This window comes from Leuciscus leuciscus (assembly GCF_965113295.1).
Source record: "Leuciscus leuciscus genome assembly, chromosome: 25".
Classification (NCBI taxonomy): domain Eukaryota; kingdom Metazoa; phylum Chordata; class Actinopteri; order Cypriniformes; family Leuciscidae; genus Leuciscus; species Leuciscus leuciscus.
Genome location: NC_138724.1, coordinates 9,592,482 through 9,600,531, shown reverse-complemented (window position 1 = coordinate 9,600,531; position 8,050 = coordinate 9,592,482).

The window sequence follows — 8,050 nt, the reverse complement described above, 5'->3', positions numbered from 1 at the left end:
TTATTATCAAGAAAGTTCACATATTATTTACTTTTCCCATCAATGACCTTGATTGTTTAAACCCTTTGTTATATAAAGATACAATATAATTTATATAACATTTATTTGAACACTTTGATGTGGTGTCAATGACTGACACTGGGGGTCGCACCTGTGAGCCCCAAACACCTCTGTTACTTTGAGAAAAGGCCAATGAGTATTGGCAAATGGAATTTGTTTGCCACTCCCCTGGACATACGGATATAAAAGTGAGACGGTGTGTATCACTCAATCAGGTTTGTGCTGGGGAGCCGAGTGAGTGTCATCTATCCGATGGAAAGGAAGTGAATTGCTGGTGTGATGGCGCATTGCAGTGGTCTTTCTCCTGGTCCAAAAGTACAGAGTTCCCCTTTGCGCTTCAGCAAGCCTGAAAGATCAGTTTTCTCTAAAAGAGCAAGCACAGATGTAGAGTGTTTTTTAAAGATGCCTTTCCGCTTGTGTGTTTCTGATCAATATCTCTCGTCTTCGGACAGCCACAATCTTTGTGTCTGTGTCGCGTGTCTTTGTGAAAACACGCCCTAGACAGCTTTCGTGGATGCTCATATCCTCATTGCGAGAACATGACCATGGCTGCGTTTCCATCGTGACTCTCTTTTCTGGTTAGAGAGAGAGTCTCCTCAGTTGCTTGTCCAGGTCCTTCTGCGATGAACAAGGCTGCAGCATTGCAACCGTTGTTGCTCCTGGATAACTTTGACGGTGTGTCACATGGCACACCTGATTTTTCATTCGGGGCTCTGGATGAGGAACAACTATCGATAGGACTCGGCTGGACTTCCACCCTCGGGTGCAGTAGCTCAGTCTGAGTCTGATGCAGAGTTGGCAGCCATGCTTTTCTGGACTGCCACGGCTGGATGATTGGTTTCTGGGTTCAGGGTGTATACGGGATGTTCCACAGGTGGAGTGTGTGGTTGCTGTGTACAGCTGTGAGAGTCCCCGTGTTACGAAGGACTACACAGCTTGCGTGGGGTGTTGGGTAGGTTATAATGTTGCAAGTACACTTGTCACCTGCATCCGCACCACCAAAACCTCGTAACACGGTAGAGATGCGCGGATCAGCTCCAACGTCACCCGAATCCGCAGCCAAAAACAAATCACCCACCTGCACCAATAATTATCTCTGATTTAGATATCCACACCCGACCCACACCCGATGGTCAAATTACAATTATTCATGTTACACGGGATGTAAGACCTTCAACAGAGGACTCTGCGACGCTAGAGAGCTGATGAGCATCTCTAATGGTAAAATACACTGAGGAATGCTGCTTTTAAATTAACATTTATTTTAAACAAATTTTCATTTTCTTAATGTCATAAACACAAGATTAATAACCGCGATCCGCGCATCACTATAACACGGTTCAGGTGTTGTAGCGATTTCCCCGGGGGACCCATAGTGTCAGTCATCTGCACCACGTCGAAGTGACTGACAGATAGGGAACATCTCGGTTACTATTATATCCTTTGTTTACTGATGGAGGGAACGAAATGTGGAGTCCTTCTTGCCACAACTCTAAACTGCCCAATGAAATGGGACACTGTCTCGGCTCCTCAACATAAACCTGAATGAGTGATGCATGCCGTCTCCCTTTTATATCCGTATGTCCAGGGGAGTGGCATGCAAATTCCCCTCACCAAATCTCATTGGCCTTTTTGCAAAGTATCAGAGGTGTTTGGGACTCACAAGTGCGACCCCCCTAGTACGTCTCGTTCCCTCCCTCAGGGAACGAAGGTTACAATAGTAGCCGAGATGTTCTTGGGTGAGTCAGCCAAAAGTCAGCTGAGATTATCAAAGCCTAGCAACAAATATATTTATTTTTTATTTTTATTATTATTATCATTATTAATAGTAGTATTAGTAGTATTGAGTTGTCACAGTGGTACCAAAACAGTTGTATTTAAATATGTAAAATTTCTAGAATATTTGTAGACTTTGAATAGTAATATACAGTAGATGAACCATCAGGTTTAATGGTGATTGATGTGGTGTTAAATTAACAATTAACTGAATTCCACTTTATCCATACATTTGATGAAGACAAACAAAAAATGTTCCATCCTTCCAAAATATTTGTGTTTCTACAAACATGGGCCCTTGTTGTGCTGTGGACACTTTAAAAAAATAAACTCTCTTTAAACACACTCTTCATAATTACACATTTCATTTGTACACTATCAATGTCCAATTCTCCTGTGATTTTTATATAAATAATATAAAATGTTTATATAACATCTGATTTTTTTTTCTGAAACATCACAAACTTCAAGAAAAAAAGATCAACTGTTAAGGCTACTTTCATTTTGTATCCTAAATGTAATCATATTTTTGCACTTGTTGCACAAAATTGTTGATTGTGGTATTATGCCTCAACAAGGGACAGTATAGTAATCTGTGTAAAAGATTATATAAATCATTTTCACACAATAAAAATGGTTTGTAATTTCAATCATTTGTATTTTGCTCTGTGTTTGGATATTTTTTTTATGTTCATATTTTATGATTTCTAAGCTCTGGGAAAAGCATAAAACAAAAATATTATTATAATATAAACTTTGTGTCATGTATGTATGTGTCACAGGAATCCTCCCCACCAGCCATCACACCCTCAACACCTGGGTGCATGTTCAAGCTCAAACCGCACAAGGTTTTGCTACGGTTTCCGGGTTGAACGATGTTTCCTGGAAACGGTGTACAATGGGGTTTGAGATACGTTTTCTCTTGTTTGGTGGGTGTGTCAAAAATGTCAGCCCAATCAGCAGCAACATGTATATAAACCACGGTATTAAAGAGACAGCTTGCGCAATGGGTCCAACAATTGAAGATATTAGAAGACATGTTTGTCGTAAGAGTTTTATAGTAAAAATATAGCATATCAAGAGTGACCAGCAATAATGAAAAGCCTAATACTCACAATAAAAATAATAAGGTCACATAGATCATAACACAGTCTTGAAGGTAAGAAGTGGATTATCCTTCACCTGAAATGCGAGACAAATTTTGGATCACAATAATTAGGAACCACAGTTTCCACAAATCCCCTCACTCGAATGGGATGTTCTCTTTTATTCTGGACGGCAAGGGCAGTGACTGTAACATCAAGCGTATTTTTCAGCATTAAACACGTATTTATACCGATTTCATCAGGCTCCGACATTTTTTCAAAAAGAACACAAAGAATGGCCTTCTCAGCTGACATAGTTGCAACTCTTGCGTCATCAGAACAGGGTGTTCAACGCACCACCGTTTCCGTTTAAAAAAATGTTTTGCAACTTTTTGTCGGGGCTGAACGCAGCTCTGAACACCCAGCTCCACCCATCCGATCCTAGTCTCAGCCTCAGGCGTCATGCCCACAGACCGTTGGCTGAACGTCTGATGCATATGGCACACTTTTCTGGAAACACTTCAGGAGTTTCGAAGTCGCGATCTGATTGGTTGAAATCCACAGGATGTCCAGGAGACTTGAGTGTCGCGTTCTTTATCTGTCAGCCTGGAAACAAATGTCATGACGCCAAAACCCCTCGTGGAAGAAGAAAGCCGTTGTTTTTACAACTGTGACAATGAGCGCTTACCACGATCAACTAAACGCTGTATTTTCAAAAGTATGTGAAGTTCTCGGCTCCATTGATGCAGTAAACTTGCACAAGGTTCTTGAATGAATAATTTATTAGATGCACGCCAGTCTGTTATTGTAGGGACATCAACATTATATTGTCACGACCCTAAATATGACGCGGTACAAAACAAACTGTGATTGGTTGTGTTACATGTCAGTCAAACGTCCTCTTGGGCGGCCGGTCCTTGGCCAAGAAATGCTGCGATAGAGTCCAGACCTTCTGCCGTCAGTCTGAAGGTCTGGCTATGCGAGACTAATCCGATCCCAATCACCCGAATTCTAACGCAATGCACCTGCTCCAGCTCATTACCTCACCCTTCTTAAACCATCACTCTCCACACTGTCAGTCTCGTCTCGTTGTTGCTACTTACGCTTCAACTCACCTGGCTACCCACCTGATACTCATTGACCCGTTTTGCCCATCTTCAGTCATCCTTCTTCTGCCATCCGTCATCTGTCTCCTTCACCCAGCGCTTCATGCTCCCATCTCTCTCTGCAAAACAGGAAAGCACAATCAACGTCCAGCTAAGTGTCTGCAATCTCTCTGACTGTCTCATATTGACCATAAATCCAAGCTCTTCATCACTCCAAACCTGCAAATACATTTTCCAGCTTGTTGAATTACCTGTGTTGTCTCCTTCTGTTGGTATCAGTATGTGTGTGTGTGTGTGTGTGTGTGTGTGTGTGTATGTATTAAAGCTGGGGCCGAGATGGGTCTTGTGCATGTTGCCCACTTGGGTCCCACCTAGTACCAAGTGCAATCCTACATGAAATTCATCTGGGCAATTAACATGGGCCCGGGCCATTATGTAACCCACGGACAAACCCATACAGAGCCCATTTTTCAGCCCATTTCATACCCATATGGGCCCCACATATCAATATTGGCTGGGTATATATATAATTTTGGTCACACTTTAGTTAAGGGTCTAATTCTCACTATTAACTAACAATTAACGACAACTTTTGCCTCAGTAAACTCCTAATTGCTGCTTGTTAATAGTTAGTAAGTATAGTTGATAAGTTTAGGTTTGGGGTAGGATTAAGGGATGTAGAATATGATCATGCATTAATATGTGCTTTATAAACAGTAATAAACAGCCAATATCCAAGTAATATACATGCTAATAAGTAACTAGTTAATAGTGAGAATTGGACCGTATACTAAAGTGTTACCATAATTTGAATGCACAAGGCAATCAGAGTATTTAGACAGACCATATATGTTTATATGATCATGCATGAGAATAATCCTAAATAATCATCAAATAATAATACATTTATTTGTGTTGCGCTTTTCATAGTACACATATTTTCAAAGCAGCATTGTAACTGTCAGCATTGGTTGCAAATAACAAGGAGTGAAGAATCTAATTGCAGCAGTTTAACGTTTAATAACAAAGAAATTCAAAACAAAATACTTGAACCAAATTTGAACACAAATTAACTGGAACAGAACAACCATCACACATCGACGAGGACAGACAATGATTTGAAAGAAACACAGGGCTTATATGACCAGACAAACTAATCAACTAAATGATTAACAGGTGCATAAATTAAGCAAACAATGAAAAACAATGGAAACAAACTGAAAACCAGTGCTGTGCTTTTCATGCTCTTCCCCCTTTTTTATTCCCTTTCTTCTGTCTCGTTCACTCGGAAGTACGTCATTGCTTACGTTAAATAAAACGCCCTTAACCCTTGATCACATGGAATCCGCAATGGAGCTGATTTATTATTTACAGTTTTTTTCCTTATGAATTGGTTTTACGCACCATTCTATAGGCCTGTATGTATGCTTGGGATGTTGGAGAAAATATAAAAATTACACAAACAAAAATTACAACAATACAACAAACTATAACAGTCAGCTTAAGGTAACTTAATGTCAAAATAACTCCAGTATCATACACTATAGTTTTGTGGGGTGGGGGTAAATAAAATGCCACCAGTTGTGATGTCACAATCATGTTGCATTGTGGTCTATGGTTCTACCTGAAGTGTACATGTTGGGTAGACTCTGTCCCTCTGGTGGTAGGGATTTCCCCAAGGGGAAGTGCTTAGGGAAGTTTGCAAGTGTATGTCTAAAAGTGTTAAGAGTTAAATACAGCCCAGGAGGACACAGAGCTAAAACACGTGACAAACCCTGCATCCAAAACAGAAACAAACCCAGATAATCCCTTACAGTAACACAGTGCAGAGATTTTCTCTTGATTTTTTTTCAAATGAAGGGGTGCAACATATCTTATATTATTAGTGTTAATATCATTGCTTCACATTCAAGAATACAAACTAAATTAACTTTTAGTTTTAAATTAACTAATTAATTTTTTGGATAAAATTAACTATTACATTACATGAATTGTTTTACAGTCCGGATTGTCCAACGGCAAATAGAGATCTCTAACTCTGGTAACAACTTTTTAAACAAACTTCTAGAAGACTTTCTAAACACCTCATTTGTGTATTGTGCTATATATTTGTATGATACCGAAAAATATAAAATGTAACTTTCTTTTAGATGTTCTTTTAGGATCTTCTGAAAAATAACACTATTGTTAGAAAGTGAGGTATCACATTCATCATGTGTTTAAGGTTCAAAAGAAATATGAGACTTCCTGGATGCCACTGCACACTTCAATACCTGATATTTATTTATATGTGTCATAAATTGTCATATTAAATTCAAGCCAATTCATGCTGGCAGGTATGTTGACTTGGGCTCTTCTTTTACAGAAAATTAGGTCAGACTAAGGCATAAGAAGACAAATCAAGCTGGAAGACCATCTGAAACCAGCTGAGACCAGCAATTGTTGGGAAGTGTTTTTTTTTCCTCAACAAGGAAGAGCTGCTTATGATCCATCTTTAAACTACATTGGCAATAATCTGTGTTTGTGAACCCTTTAAAAATATCTACATTTCTACATTGGTTGCTTATAAAATGTAGTCTGGTCTTCAGTAACAATTATAGACTGACACAATCAAAGCCTCATCCCAACTGTGAAACATGGCGGAAGGGGCATCAGGGTTTAGAGCTACCTCAGAGTCTGGACACGTCACAATCACTGAAAGAACAATAAATTCAAAAGTGTATAAACAGTCCATTACTTCAAGCTTTAGAGAGGCTGTGTGATGCAACATGACAATGATCCAAAGCAAACAAGCATTCAACAACGAAAGAATGGCTGAAAAAGAAGAAAATGTGTTTACCTGAAGCCAGAAAATGTGTTTACCTGAGGCCAATTGAGATGTTGTGGTAAAGAGGGCTGTGCTATCAAGACACAGTACAACTGCTACTAAAGGAGGATCTAAGTCACTCAATTCTAGTGCACTTACTTTGTCCAGCCTGCCTTATACAGTATATCAACGATCACTCAGTGTCTTCAATACAATTGTATAACTGTTTGTTTGTTCTAACAGGTCTTTTGTGTATCAACATTAATAAGAAAATCAGTCAGTGTGCTGATCAAATTTTGTCTGAAAAAGAAACCCCGGTCTTATTATTTTATTGTCTCTTACAAGATAATATTTTATTGTCACTGGAATTTTGGGTTACAAAAGAGATTTTAATGAGCGTGTGAAATGCAGGTTTAATCATTTGGTGTGTCACTGATGTGTCAGTAAGTCAGAAGTGTTTATCTAAATCTGCCATGCTGAGTCACTTTGTCTGGTCATTGCTCTACACAGAGGGGACAGCCCAAAAATACACATGGGTGAACACAACACTATTGCAATTCAAGACATATACAATCAGAGACTATAAATGAACAAGAACATTGACCTTCTTAGAACATTTCAAGATGAAGTAACAAATCTTAACATACACAATCTGCTAGCCTACATGTTTGCATTTTTTTTCTTTTTCTAATAAAACATTATTGATTCCCTCGAGACTATGTGATGTTTTAGGCTACATGATGTTTTACTTTGAACACTTGGCACTCATTTACTCCCTAAACAGACCAATATCAATTGCTGTCACATTACCAAACCACAGTAAAGTGCTTGAGCACATGCCATGCTCTGACTGGATTAAAATTTGAAAGCATTTTCCGTCAGGTGACACCTGATACCAGTCACAGTTTAAAGGCTTGGATAGAGGGATCCCAATGTCCTTATAAAAAGCACTTAACATTTAGCCTAAGTATTGGGGTTTTTTTTTTTAAGACAACTGACAATGAATGAACAAGATTTCTGATTGATCTTGTTACAAGCGTATTTAATTTATCATTTGTATAGAAATACAACTTCTGCTTGAAATTTCAGAAAACATGCAAATTTCACATGCTCCGTAAAAAGTTTTGTAGGTGTAAACTAATGTAAGAGAGTAGCGTAACACACATCCAAACGTTGACAAGACTCGACAACAATGAACAGAAACAAGGGAACTTAAA